Source organism: Pieris napi, chromosome 12 (assembly GCF_905475465.1).
Source record: "Pieris napi chromosome 12, ilPieNapi1.2, whole genome shotgun sequence".
Classification (NCBI taxonomy): domain Eukaryota; kingdom Metazoa; phylum Arthropoda; class Insecta; order Lepidoptera; family Pieridae; genus Pieris; species Pieris napi.
Window position 1 is genome coordinate 10,427,784 of NC_062245.1, and position 15,852 is coordinate 10,443,635.

Genomic DNA, 15,852 nt, shown 5'->3' on the forward strand with positions numbered 1-15,852 from the left:
AGTTATTCGTTAAAATACCAACGGTGTATATATAACAAGATAGTAGATTATATATTATAAGATAATTATATACGTCGATTATAGTAGATTTATAACACTTTAACATGTTAATCAGGGATCATTGTTGCGGCTTTTGCGGTCTATAGGTCCGGCAACATGCTATGAAGGGATAATTAATTTCACTACAAATGAAATTATATACCATTGACGGGAAACGCCCTGATTTAAAAAGTAAATATTGATTTCGACAATGTTAAAATGAATTTGTTGGTGTCGTCAAAACGCAATGCGACAAAACACTCGGGTAGGTATTAAATTTTTTATCGACTGCAATTAAGTGCTAAAAGCATAGATATTAATAAAATTAATATAGAAGGAATTTCAGAAGCCCGACAAGGGTTTGATGTGGGTATGAATATTCGTGATTAATTGTGGGTATGGTATTATGTCAATTATTACATTCATATTTGAGTACTTGGCGTTATCAAAATATAAGTTATGTTCAAGTGTATCATCATCGTGCACTTAAACTATTATTATTAAAATTCAATTATAAGGCGTATATTACAGTTGTAATAAAAAAAATATTCTTCATAAAGAAAACCAACGCTTGCAGCTGCATCCTATTTTTGATGCTCTAATGCTGTCACATCACAATACGAACCTTCAGTCCATAAATTTTTTAGTATTACTTAAGGATTACCGTACTATTGCAGTGAGTAGTTTTGGCCTAGTGGCTTCAGAGTGCGACTCTCATCCCTGGGATCGTAGAGGTTCGATCCCCGGCTGTGCACCAATGGACCTTCCTTCTATGTGCGAATTTAATATTCACTCGAATGGTGAAGGAAAATATCGTAGGGAAACCGCTTACCTTAACCCCAAAAAACCGACGGTGTGAGAGGCACAGGATTGGATAGGACTTTCCTATTAGATTGACAAATGATCATGAATCAGATATTGAAATCTGAGGTTCAAACCTAAAAATAATTAGCACCAGTTAAGTTCGGTGGCGTTGGAGGGATGATGTTCAAACAAATAAAACTCTTTGTTTGAATCTGGGTCTTAACTGGGTTTAATCGGTTAAAATATGAGCTTATAACTAATATTTAATTAGGGGTAGTAATGGGCTTGCGACGCTGGATTAACAAAAAACTAACATGACTTATTTAAGGGTTCTCAAATCTTAGTGACACATATAAATTACGTGTCACGTTGTTTGTCCGCTATGGACTCCTAAACTACCGAACCGATTTCAATTAAATTTGCACACCGTGTGCGGTTTGATCTAACTTAAAAGATAGGATAGCTTACAACTCAATTTATACCCGCAATATTATTTTATTGCAAAATATTAGTTTATCATTTGACAGTCACAATTCTAACTGGTGGCGCTGTGTTGGAAGTACCAACGTTTCACATAAGCTAAAAAGCAATTTAATGGCATAACCACCAAAAAAGCATGCTGGTCTCCATGACTAGTGTTCTCCTACCGTTTCCTTTGAATATTTTACCACTATGTGATATAACAAAAACCTTAGCCACAGCAACGCTTGGCCGGGCTAGTTAAAATATATATACATATATGTAACTTAACTAATGTTAGGTTAGATAACTCTCCACTGATTTCTTTTTTAACTGTACCAACCAGATAGACAAACATCAACGGTATCGATAATAAAGACTGTTTTCCTAATAAAGTTTGCTTTATTGTTAATTAAGATGTCGTAACAATGTCAAAGCTCAAGGGCCCTTTGTGAGGTTGTTATTGTCAGTAAAACTTTTATAAGATGCGATTCAACGTTATGTACATATCTACCATTCAGTATCTCTGCATCTCATGTTTGATAAATAAGCAAATTATGTATATGCATGTCTGTGGTATAAAAGGTGCGTACAGGTACAATGGTTGTATCATTCTATGTTAGGGCATCTTGTTCACATTTATAAAAATGGACTAAAAAATTTACTAAACATTTTCTAAAACAATTTAGGCACTATAAATATATATTGGTGTCAGAATGAAAAATGAAACTGCGATCATCGGCTGTTACGACTATCGATTTTTACGACCAAATATGAGTAGTCCCTTCGATGTTGTTATAACAGATTTTGACTGTAGATTAAAATATTTACAAGACTAACTATTTCTTACAGTATAGCAACTATTTCCTACAGTTTAGGAACTATTTCTTACTTTAACTATTTCATACTGGTCTTAGGCGCAAAATAAATCAATATGACCAGTGTCTTTCCCACTTTCAGATGAGCAACCTGTGCACTGTACATAAAATAGCAAATGGCTCACTTGACAGCTATCTTTTGGATAAACTTGACATAAAGGTACTGACGTTCTGTGCGTATCCCACAACTATTTATGATACCCACAAGTAACAACAATGTATCCCAGACTGGTCCGCTCGCTAGAATGTCCAAGTATTATAATTCTGTGTGTTCTCATGTTGATATTTTTCACGATAGTATTTATGAATTTAAAAAGAGTATTCGCGGTGAAGACTTGCAACCTGAATAACTTCTATTTTTGGTCAATACATTTAATATATGTGTACTGTATGTACTGAAGATGCCACTGAAATGCGGTGTACAGGTGTAATTGGAATTAAGGTTTACAAATGTTGTTTAGTTTGTAATAACTTTGTGTTTAATCAATCTGTTGTCTGTTACTGTACCGAAAATGTCAAAATAAAAAACAAAAAATAAAAACTGACATGAAGAAGAACTCTTGTCAGTTCACTCGTTCAATTAAAAACGTCGGTTAATCTATGCAGTTCTTTAATTATTTCCATACATTGTGTCAAGCGCGTGATCTTGACGCAAGTCATCGAGTTTTAGACTAGAGAAATGCTGTTGATCAGTCGAAATCAAACGGAACGCGCCGTTGCGTCTTTTGTGTTACATTCTCACACCCTCCGTCCTATCTAATCTAAACTGACGCACATGATTAAATTCAACACAGTCAGTGAATTTATTTATTTAATATCAATGTCTCACACATGAAAGAACGATATGTGATACTTGATGGATAAATTTGATTTTTGCGTGATTGCGAAACGGGCGATCATAACGTTACCGACGAAATAACGATCCATTAGTCGAGCCCAGCCTACATATTTTATCACAGCATTAATTAATGTTGTTTATGATGTACTCGGCTTTCGGTAAGAGGTTCGTTAAAATGACAAGAACTATTTATGTCAGGGACCTGTGATTTATTTGAGGTTTCGTTCACGTAGTAATTTTAATTTTGCAAAAATAACGGGTGACTAGACATTCAGTTACTTAACACTATTTTATAAGTAAAGTGGTGTAAAAATACAATGTAAGATTATTTATATATAGAATAAACTGCTCAAATAAGGTAAATCTTGTTATTTATTCCTTAGATTATTGTGTACATTAAGGAATAACTGTAATATATTAATTAGGCCAAAACTATATTTAAAAATATACGGCGAAAATGTTTATATTTATGAAGATAGTTTTTTGTTTTATTTATATTTTGTAATAAAGATTTTTGTTTTTAAAAATACCTTCGTTAATGTACAAATCCTTAAGGCCCTATCCCAGCACGAATTGCTGTGTCAGTGTCTCTGGTGGACTGCTGGTCGCAGTGGAGAGCTGAAGAACTGAGGCGCGCCGTAATAACAATTAGTTATGTAAAACATTAAATTACTGTAATTTTATCAATTTCTTTTTCTGAAATGGATTACTTGGCTTGCGATAAAATATATCATGAAAATTTCAAAATCATGTTCTATACATTTTCGTCATAAAATGAATTCAAAGTGTCAAAAATTGTCTATGTTTGGATTTTTTTTCTATCAAGCGAAGCTATTTGAATCGTGTATCGATCTTTTAAAATGATTCATAAACTACACTACTACACCATATATTTTTTTCATTCGCCCTACTTCAAGAAACGATGACGAAAAATGGAAAGAAACTGTATTTTGTCCTCTTGTGTCTACGTAATTATGTACGTAACAATATAAGGCGATAGAGTTCCTGATCGATGTAAAAGCATAGCCATAAAACCTAAAACCAATCTATTTTGAATACTTCATTGTTAATTACAATTCATTATCATAAACACTGTTCCACTTTTGGTCAAAGGCCTGTCGCTTTGATGTCGTTGACCCTTGTGGCAGGTCTCCCACGCTTTTGTAATTTGCATACGAAAACATTAGCCATGCAGCCTTTTCCACATTTCTGTGATTCGTGTAACCAGTAATTCGGTTACAAAGGTAATATAGGTTTCGTTACGAGCCGTTTTTGTAATTCAAATACTACGATATGTAGGTAAGGTAGCAAATAGCAACAGTAACAATACTTATGTGTATGGAAGACGCGAGCATGGCTCTGTGGGCGATTTAGAATTAACCGAATAATTCGGTTTTGAATGGTACAATTTATATATACAGTCAAAACCGTTTATAACGACATTGAAGGGACCGCATAGTTGCCGACGTTATATCCGATAGTCGTTATAAGCAATGTCATATCGCACATCGGCAACAACAGTGTCACAACACATAAAAATAAGAAATTGAGATAAGTATCCCTTAAAAAGGGCAAACACAAACTTTATCGGCTAAAAAAACGTCATAATTATTGTGCTATTCCTCGCCGAGAGATGGCATTTAATACCCTTTTTCACTGAGCCACTTTCCTACCTTTGGCGGCGTAAACAATGTCACATCAAAGTTGATACGGAGCGGACGTGCTTCTTGTGTGTGTAGTACAGACATAACCTGCGTAACGACCCTATTACGGTAAGTAATTTTCATATAATTGTTTTGATATTTGCAAAAAGACAGTCACATCAAGTGAAATGACCATATTTTTGAGTTATTCTCCACTAACTATCTTAAAATTAGATAATAGAACTGTCATATTATGTGAAATGACAATTTTCGTGCTTTAGTGTTGACTGATACTGAATTATTATATGAGTAGAAGTGTTTTAACATGTTATATATAACTGTACTACCGACTAAGAAAAGTATTTAATTTGGTATTATTTAATAATGTGTCTTTAATTCTGCTTTATATAAAGTTTGAAATTTATCTTAGGGCGCATTACAACGGTTACAACTAAATTTTTTTTACTTTAGTAGGATATAATGAAGAGGAATTCAAGGAACAAGTTCATGATAGATTTAGTTTTACACAATGACACTCCAGAAGTATCCGTTGGCATAGATGAATCTGAAGCGTATAGAGAAAATCTCAATAATACCAATAAACTGAATCTACAAGTTTTAAACAATTTAGTCTACAACATAATAATTTAGATAAAGTAGTACGCAAAGATTTTATTAAGGATTAATTACATTATTAAGGGTGGTGAGTGTAAGTATAGATTAGAATGAAGACGATTTTATCGCAAATAGTGTCTATAGCGTTTATTATTGATCTAGGTATGCTAAGAAGAAGATTTGTTTGTAATAGCCAGGAAGAAATAACTGATATACAAAACGAAAATTCATAGAAGGTGGTAAGACAGCTGCAGACTAGAGAGACTATAAAAAGGATTGTGAATCAAAACAGCAACCTTACGCTAATGAGACAATGTATTAGAATCTTTAAAAAAACTTAAACATAAGTTTTGTTGCGACAAAGAAAGACCGCTGTGAACTTTGCACAAATTATGAAATTGCCGAAGGTAGTGCAAAAGAAAACTTAAAGCTGAAATATTGAAAACATATAGAAGAAAAGGGACGTGATAAAGGAAATATCTATTCTATTTTGTAGTAGGTGTATATGACTTACAAGCTGTTTTGCAGCTACCTCGTGAAAACACCTCAATTTTTATTATAAATCAAAATTAAGTTATTTTAACTTAACGATTTCACAATTGAGTACTGATAGAAACGAATGTTATTTCTGGCATGAAGGGGAAGCTAATCGTGGGTCCGATGAAATCGTGCGTACTATAAAACATTGGAAGCAAAACTACGTCTTATGATGGTCCAGGTAATTGCAGTAGCCAAAACAAAAACAGATTTATTTTATCGTTATATTAGTTTTTCCTGTGTAAGTATTAAAAGTATATCTCAAGTTTCTGATAACCGGACATACACAAAATGAAGGTGATGCTGTCCATTCTACCATTTAAAAACATACCGAAAAGGTTAAAATCTGGGCCTATTTACGTGCCAAACCAGTACGCTGAAGTGATCAGGTCAGCGAAGAAAAAAGGAAGACCGTACAACTTGACTAAAATTCCTGAATTCCAGCGATTTTTGTCGTTAAAAACTTTATCGCAAAATATACGCCATTTTGATGTTGTATGAATAGTTTTAATATCTTACTTGTTTCTTATATAACTGGTAATAACTACCTACAAAGATATTGTTAAATATTATTTGATTTACTTATAAAAAAACAATAAAAAGTATTAACAAATAAAAGTGTTTCATTTTATGAAATTTTTGATATTTTTTTCTGAAAAAGTGACACATTAGAGGAATTTAAAAGTAAAAAATAAATATAAAATAGAACAAATATCTTTAGATTTTAATTTACATAAAAACCTAATAGAGCATTAAATAATCTTCTTAAATATATCATAAGTTCTCCGATATGCTTTTCCAGCAAAAAATAAATGGAGTTCTAAATTTAAAAAATAAATAAATCGTCATTTCCCAAAAACTACATTTATTCTGTTGTGACACTCTCGTTGCCGATGTGCGATATATACACAAGTATAGTAGGTACATATGTATGTACATAGTTATATTATCTAAGTTATCTATCTAGAATAGGTAGGTATGGGTTATAATATGGTATGTTAATATTCTAATATGTAAAGGAGTCAAAAAAGAAACAAAAATATTTATTGCGAAATAATTAGGTACAAAAGTAATCAGTCATTTTGATCTGATTTTTTAAAACCCCAGTCTCAAATATTTTTTGCATTTTATCCATATGACATGAGATTTTTATTCAATAGAAAACACTTTTCTCTTTTTTTGCGACATGATAACACATAAATGCACAATTGCACAGTCTAAACAACACCAACACTTTTAAATCAAACTGTTACTCATAAACATGTGTAAAGTATGCAAAGTCAAATGGCCGGGAAGAGGGTTGGATGAGGTGGGAGAAAGTGCTTAGGTAATAATATGCCTAAATATTCATTCAATGCTTATAAATAAGATTTAAAATCGTTTGTATTGTTTTGTTTTTCTGAGACAAGAAGCGGTTGGTCGTTATAGCCGATGAATATCGATAAAATTTCGTCGTTGTAAGCGATATGTCGCTGTATCCGATGTTGTTATAAGCGGTTTGTTTACTGAATAGTTTACTAGGGATTCGGACGGGACCATACAATCTGGTTGTAATAACCGATAGGTCGTTGTAAACGATGTCGTTATAAACGGTTTTGACTGTATATACATATATAAGAACGAGGCGTAATTTTTACGGATGGCAGATCTTAAGTGGACCTCTAAGTGACAGTATTAGTTGTGAGAGCATATAGACCAGTGCCGATAATTTTTGAAACCAAAAAAAATTACAGTAGGATGAAACCCATTAGAAAAGCAGGGGAATATGATCAAAATGAAAGGAAAAATAAATTACGGTCGATCTGAGGTCGGGAAGGGGTCGGGGGGGGGGGGGGGGAGTTTTAAGGGTAAAAAACGGTTTATCTCGATTTCCGGCAAAACTAAAAGTTCTATCGAAGAAAGTTGAATGGCAAAGTTGTAGGTAATAAAAAGATCTAAAACTTTTGTATTCACACATTTTTCACATAACCTCAAAATTTATGTGAAAAATTCAAAAAACCAAGTTTTTGGTTTTTAATTTTTATCTTTTACAAATTTCTTTTTTTTTTAACGAAATTTGGTGAAAACTTACCTTATTATGTCCCAAACATACTGTAATTTATTTGATTAAAAATGTTTATTTTTTCACCTTATTTTGAATTAATATCGAAAAAACACCCTAATTTTCAATCGAAAATTCTGACGTCAAAATTTCAGCTTTTTTCAAAAAGTTGGTATGCTTTCAGTTCGTTGAAATCTCTACTTTCCTATGGTAAAAAAATATATATATAACCATAGTAAATCTTCTCAGAAAATGCAAAACATCGTATGCAGTAACGCCCAGACCCGTCATACCCTTCCCTACTTCTCTATGAAATACGAAAATTTTAGCCCATCTAAAGGCTAAAAATTTTTTTTAGGTCACTCAGGTATATACAAGTTATCTTAAAATAGTAATAAATAGGCATCTAACTATAATTTAAAGAAGATTCATAGAGAAGTAGGGAAGGGTATGACGGGTCTGGGCGTTACTGCATACGATTTTTTGCATTTTCTGAGAATATTTACTATGGTTATATATATATATTTTTTTACCATAGGAAAATAGAGATTTCAACGAACTGAAAGCACACCAACTTTTTGAAAAAAGCTGAAATTTTGACGTCAGAATTTTCGATTGAAAATTAGGGTGTTTTTTCGATATTAATTCAAAATAAGGTGAAAAAATAAATATTTTTAATCAAATAAATTACAGTATGTTTGGGACATAATAAGGTAAGTTTTCACCAAATTTCGTTAAAAAAAAAAGAAATTTGTAAAAGATAAAAATTAAAAACCAAAAACTTGGTTTTTTGAATTTTTCACATAAATTTTGAGGTTATGTGAAAAATGTGTGAATACAAAAGTTTTAGATCTTTTTATTACCTACAACTTTGCCATTCAACTTTCTTCGATAGGACTTTTAGTTTTGCCGGAAATCGAGATAAACCGTTTTTTACCCTTAAAACTCCCCCCCCGACCCCTTCCCGACCTCAGATCGACCGTAATTTATTTTTCCTTTCATTTTGATCATATTCCCCTGCTTTTCTAATGGGTTTCATCCTACTGTAATTTTTTTCACTTTTTATTTATTTTGAAGGCTATCTGCACTGGTCTAATAGTTGTTTTTGTATAAAACACATTATTTTAGAGTCTTTTTTTCTTCTATAAATATATATATCTTTTATACTTGTACTTAATAGGAATTATTTGCAATGTACATTCTATTTAACAGTAATTGTCGCATATAAGAGATTATTTATTTTATTTCTGTGTCTAAATTGTGTGCTTGAATAAAAAAAACATTTGGTGAAACAGATGAAGAGATTTGCCTACGCAAACATAAAACATGTAGTCTGACTCATAAATGCACTGTATAGGCGTATGCGAACAATATCTACCAAATGTCGATCACTTATGTCGTTTTGAAAATAAATAACGATGGTAGAACATAAGAGATATACATATATGCTTATCAATAAGACTGCCTTTTACCATTAAAATGTTAGTACAAAAGTTCCCTTTGTTGGTTCTTAAAACATTGTAAGTATTCGTTTGAATTCTTCTTACAAGTATTTTAAGGTCAAGTGAAATGTAAACCTTTGAGGGTGAAATTGCGGGAATTGAAAATGGCCAAGTGGGGAAAACTTGACAGGGCTTTCGATCCAGTTTGTAATTTACATATATGCTTGCGAACCCGACAGACGTTCTGTAGGACACAAAGTCCTTGAATACAAAAAAAAAACCATTCTCGTATCCACTTGGACACACCTAGTCAAAATCGGTCCAGCCGTAATTTATATAAAGATGGCAAATTAAATTTGAAATTTGTTTTGCCGAGACCCTATTACTGTCTATGTAGCATAGTATTCAAAACCTTGGTAGAGAAAAATATACTAGTATAAAAACTCCGCTCAATAATAACAATCCGTGACTTATATCCGTCCTTGAGGCGTCAGTATTCAACTATCCTGGAATCAAAATATGTCAACAGTTCAAGTAATGCATAGTCTGTATCATTTGCGCTTTAATCATTAAAACCAATAAATAAGTGACACAAGATAAAACCTTTATTTACAAAGAAAAACTTAACAACTCTTGCCCTGAAAGAAAAATATGTTTACTCACAATTTTTCCGTCAGGCTGTTTTTTGACCTAGGCGTCCCTTAGAGCGTTCCATCACGTTCTTTTTCGAGTTAACCTTTGCCATCCCATCGGTAAATCATCCACCCATCTGTTTAATTGTCATCTTCTTTTCTTTTTCCGTTTCTAGGATACCAATCTTCAGGATTGTCCTCATAAGTCCTGTCCAATTTCATTTTTGTTTTTTGTTTGTATTAAAGATACATACTTTATTATAAACTCAATCTCAAAATGACTTTATGCATATAGGTAACCAAGTACACTTATGAACGTCAACAGAAAAGATGTGAAATTGATTCTAAATTTACATTTACTACCAGTTCGCAAGTCAAGGGCGTAAGGTCGAGAAGAATTTCTAGAGTTGGGTCTTTAACATTTAATTTAACACCCTTCCATGTCATGTTAGAAATTTTTGTCTTTAATTAATAAGTGTAATAACCTAAGTAACATCCGGGTATAAAAATACTTAAAAGTGCGTTGTTAAGCCCTATTGACGAAAATTCACTATTTAATTAGAAAACACGACAATTTATTTGATAGCCTGCTGTTACAGGATCGTTATTTACGGGCTGAACCTTTTCCGTTTGCCGTCGATTCCATTAAAACGTTTGATAAACACAAACATCATAATTAGAGAGAGATAGTTTGTTTATCGAGTCTTCGTTAGTTCTCATTGTTTGACGAACTACACCGAACATTTATATTGTTTTACTAGCAATTTTATAAAACCCTTCTAAGTAATAGACTAAATAAATATTTACGATTATGTGATACGGTAAAGTAAGCAGCGAACGCGGCTTATCTTTCCCTCGTAACTCTTCATTTTCGATTCATAATGGAGGAAAGTGGCGTCAAATTTATGGATGATTACAGGAATGAAAAATCGTCTGGAAATTTGCGGATATGCGAGATCCCTTGCGTATATTTCCATACTTTTAGGAAACAGAATTGGGTTCACTGTTTTTATATTACAACTGATTGATTAAATTGATTAAGATACTAAAATAATCGATTGACGCTTGTATGCGAAATGAAATCGAAGTCTAGCATAGCTTAAAACTAGTCTAAATATTCATCTATAAAATACACTTTTAAGCGATTGGCAAACGTCGGAACAAAAATGATTGTGATATTGCGATGATTAAAAAGTATGGTTTGTTTTAAATAGATTTTTAGAAATGATACTCGCTTTAATAAAACACAATGAGTTGTATATATTCTTCTATCATGTTTTGTGGATAGTTGGGTTGGTTTAAACCCATCAAGAGACTGAATATACCGGAGGCAGGACCAGCACGTTAGTATTATTTCCAATTTTGGTTATTGTATTGGGGGGTTTTTTTTTTAAAGACAATTCACACCAATTGACCTAGTCCCATGCTAAGCTGGTGAAGCTTGTGTTATGGGTACTAGGCAACGGATATACATACATATTATAGATAGATATACATATAAATACATATTTAAACACCCAAGACCTAAGAACAACACCAAATGCTCATCACATCGATGTTCGCCTCAGCCGGGGATCGAACCCGGGACCCATGGATTCGCAGTCAGGGGTACTAACCACTAGACCAATGAGTCGTCAGAGTCGGGTTGTATTATATTTTATCGTATCGTATATCTACACAATAAACTAAATATAATAATAATAAAATTTAAACAAAAATAGTTATGATACAAATAACCTATTTTTATCGGAGATGAAGTTGGTCATAAAGTGCTAACTGCCGCACTTGAACAACTGCAACCCAGGGTTTACGAATGTACCGCTTTTGAGGTACATACCTAATGGTTCGCTCTTCTCTTGATAGTCTCCAAGTCGAGTCATTTCAGCAGAAAATAATATTAATGTGATTTAACTGTAAATAATAATGATCCACTAAGTCCTCTTTATGAGCATTGGCCTCATACTAAGGTCTCTGTTGTTTATTATTTCTCAGGCTCTAAGACATGCCGGTTTCCTTACTATGTTTTAAATACAAATGACGTAGGTAAACAAGCGCAACTTTTGTTCTAACAGCGTTTTTATCTATTGAAAATGAAACATTTCAATGGGTAGTAATAAAATACATTTATTCAGTGGTGGTAAAGCGAATTATAATTCAGTTCAAGCACAGAGCAACAATAACAAAGAAATATATATATTCGTTCTACTACTGAATATAAATTGAATAATTATTATATTTACAATAATGAGATAATGGATGGGAATTACGTGTTTTATTTGATGTATGATATCAATTAAATTTCAACTAGATAGAAGTTTATAAATATCGAAACAATTTTTATACGTACAAGCACTATATTTAGTGCTTACAAATGAAAACCTGGGCCCTTAGCAAGATGGACGGAGCTTTCTCTCCTTATTTTCGAGCTGAAGATTCTTCGAAGAATTTTTGGCCCTGTTACCTTCGTCGCAGGTGTATGGTGGTGGTATTTGCTTCCGTAAAGAACTTTATAACATCCCTGATGACGCTAACATCGTCCCATTTATAAAATGCAATAGGCTCGAGTGGTTGGGATATGTGCAATGAATGGTGGTGTATGGTTGAATGACAGAACCCCAAAGTCCTTACTGAAGTTACAACATGGTGCCAAACCCCGGTAGACCGAGGTTGCGTTGGTGGGATGGAGTAGGACGCAAGAAGCACGAGTTAGCAATGGTTAAAGATACTTGCGAGGGCTAAAGCACATAAGATGATAATGACTATAAAAAAAAGACCGGGATTTGAGGTCGCTTCAACGCAAGTGGCAACACTATTTACGTCAATACACATCTTAATATATACAGGGTGGCCAAAAAGTCGTGGATCAAACGCAAATAGGGGATAGATGAGGTCATCAGCGGCAAAAAATTGTTCTACGGGAGGTCTCTAAGGTCAACCCTTGCAGAGTTATGATTTATTTTGGTTTTTATATGAAAATTGACTTTTTTTTTACTAATTCTTATTGGAATTCGAAAAAATCTACATCCTGTATCTTTTTCATAATATCCACTAGACTGGTACTGATGAGTTCTTGCATTAGACATACTATTTATAGTAGTTTATTGAGTGTATTGAAGATAATATTAAGTTATACGATGTAAATTTTTTTTCAAATCATAACTTTTTGTTTATTTCGGACCCCACTGTGAAAAAAAATTACTCTACCGAAAAGTGACCCTGTATTACAAGTTTTGGCGCATTTAATATGGATTCTGAAAAGGTATTACACATGGCCATGAGTCGCTCTAATATCATTCTAGGACGAAAAAACAACAACGATTCGGACTTATGATAGATTATTTACCTACCTGTGACTAGTACTGTGTGAATCAGACTAGATTCAAAAAATTGGACAGATGGCTGGAGGGTTACATAGGAATTCGATAAGACGGTGCAGATTAAGTATTATGGTCAGAGTCAAGAATTTTGAGCATTTATTGTAAAATATTTTGTTTCCTACAAACAACCATTGAGAAATAATTGTTTTAATACAATTATTATTTCACAATCGTTGTTTGTAATTCTTCCTAGAAAGATATTAGAGCGACTCATGGCCACGTGTAATACCTTTTCGGAATCTCTATTAAATGCGCCAAAACTTGTAGTATAGGGTCACTTTTCGGTGGAGTAATTTTTTTTCACAGTGGGGTCCAAAGTAAAGAAAAAATTATGATTTGAAAAAATGTTATATCGTATCACTTAATATTATCTTGAATACACTCAATAAACAACTATAAATAGTATGTCTAACGCAAGAACTCATCAGTACCAATCTAGTGGATATTATGAGAAAGATACAGGATGTAGATATTTTCGAATTTTAAGAAGAATTAGTAAGAGAAAGTCAATTTTCATATAAATACCAAAATAAATCATAACTCTGCAGGGGTTGACCTTAGAGACCTCCCGTAGAACAATTTTTTGCCGCTGATGACCTCATCTATCCCCTATTTGCGTTTGATCCACGACTTTTTGGCCACCCTGTATATGTATACTAGCTGACCCGGTAAACGTCGTTATGCCATGTATATTTTTTATAGGAAACATTTTTTTAGTTCTATAAAATGAACTATGTAATATAATAAAAAATAGTGGTTGATCGTAGAGGGGTCAAAATTTAGGGTTGTATGTATTTTTTAATAGCACATAATAAAAAAATACAAATATAAATTTCGTCCAAAAAATAAAATGTTAGGGGTGGACAACCCTTATCACTTAGGGGTACGAAAAATAGATAGTAGCCGATTCTCAGAGCTACTGAATATGCATAACAAATTTGATAAAAATCGGTCAAGCCGGAGGAGTATGGTAACTAACATTGTGACACGAGAATTTTGTATATAAGATAATTTTTGTGAATAAACGAAATGACGCGTATAAGAATTATGTTAGTTCAGGAGCAGCTAAAGTGTTTTCTCATTAAAAGCCGTCAAATTGTACAAATCCATTTCTTTTAATGTTATGACGCCGTCTAATGTACGATTTTATGACTCATTTCATTCAGTATTCCTCTGTGTGTAATGACTACATAAAAGCTCTCCTAAAGTTTAACGGTTTAAGTAATGTCTGTCCATCGAAGCTTTTTATTTCTACATCAACCATTAGCGGTAATAATATTATGCATAATTAATTTTGTATAATCCGGACGGTTACATTAATTCAACCCTGCTCTAATACTTGTTACCATGGTTATGTTATCTGTGGAATGTGATCATAGAAGCAGCAATTAAATTAATACTTCACGAACAATTGAACGTCGTCCTGTCAAATCTGACAGTCATAAGGATAATGTCATTCTTCAGTTTTTAATGACTGGAGCGGCTCCCAATATATAATAATAATAAATATTACAGCCATTTTAATTCCATGCTTTAAAATTTACTGAATTGAATTACTTCGTGTTCTGCAGTATGGACATCTTTGGGTAAAGTTCTCCTGAACTTTCCATTTGGATATATTCATTGCTTCCTCCATCCATTTCTCCAGAAACCTTCATGATGTCGTCAGCCCATCGCTTTTGGGCTCTTCCCATGTTTCTTTTGATGTCCTCTTCAACGGTTGGCTTCGTCGGTCCATCTACAGCTTGCAATATGAGATAAATATAGTCGGCTCTAGACCGTTCCTTAGACTCATTCTCCTAGCATGGGTATACGTTTTCTATAACATCACAACAAAATAAAGTAATTTTATATTTATGTTCAGTTACTTAAAAAATAAAATATAATATAAATAAAAACGAAACGAAATAATTTGAAAATAATCTATGAAATTAAGGTAAAAGTAAGGTGAGTGAATAATGTATTTAATTACTCTAGGGAAAGTAATTTATAATGACTCGGTATTGCACAATATCCGATTCAGAGGTAATTTACCTCCTTTTGAAGAGTCCCAAGAGTTCATTTCAAACGCTTTATTTGCTTCTCCAAGGACGTCTTGAGTGTTTACAAATAATAACTTTCTCATTTTTTACGAGAGCCATTACTACACAAAAAGTTAACAATTTATTAAAATTATCTTATCAATTTTGTCGATGTTTCAGTTTAGGGCAAAGGGCAAAGTCTCTTGTACTTGTAATAATAATATATAAATCGTTTATTTGCAAAAAAGTGGTACATTAATTATAAAATATAGCCCCATCAAACATATATAAATAGGCATGCAAAAGTCATGTTAATTATTATCATAATGTCATAATTCATTGGCTGCAATTTCCCCGTACTAGACTATCTAAAGTAAGTAATTCTTTTTTGGGAAAAGGGATACTCTTCTTTCATAAAATCCCAGAGGCTCTTTTGTATCTGCCTTTTAATAAATTTAAGAAATGTGTCAAAGAAAAGCTGTGTAAAAAGGCTTACTATAAAGATTACCTAGTTGATAAAAGGGCC

At 32.8% G+C, this 15,852-nt stretch overlaps 1 protein-coding gene and 1 long non-coding RNA gene across 2 annotated transcripts in view; both read left to right on the forward strand.

The window, feature by feature from the left end:
• LOC125054854 (mitogen-activated protein kinase 1) overlaps positions 1-15,852 on the forward strand; it is a 65,567-nt gene that overhangs the window by 6,942 nt on the left and 42,773 nt on the right. The window lies entirely within an intron of this gene.
• LOC125054857 lies at positions 4,520-6,718 on the forward strand. Its single transcript, XR_007117781.1, has 2 exons — positions 4,520-4,790; positions 5,133-6,718. It is a non-coding gene; the product is annotated as an uncharacterized LOC125054857 (long non-coding RNA).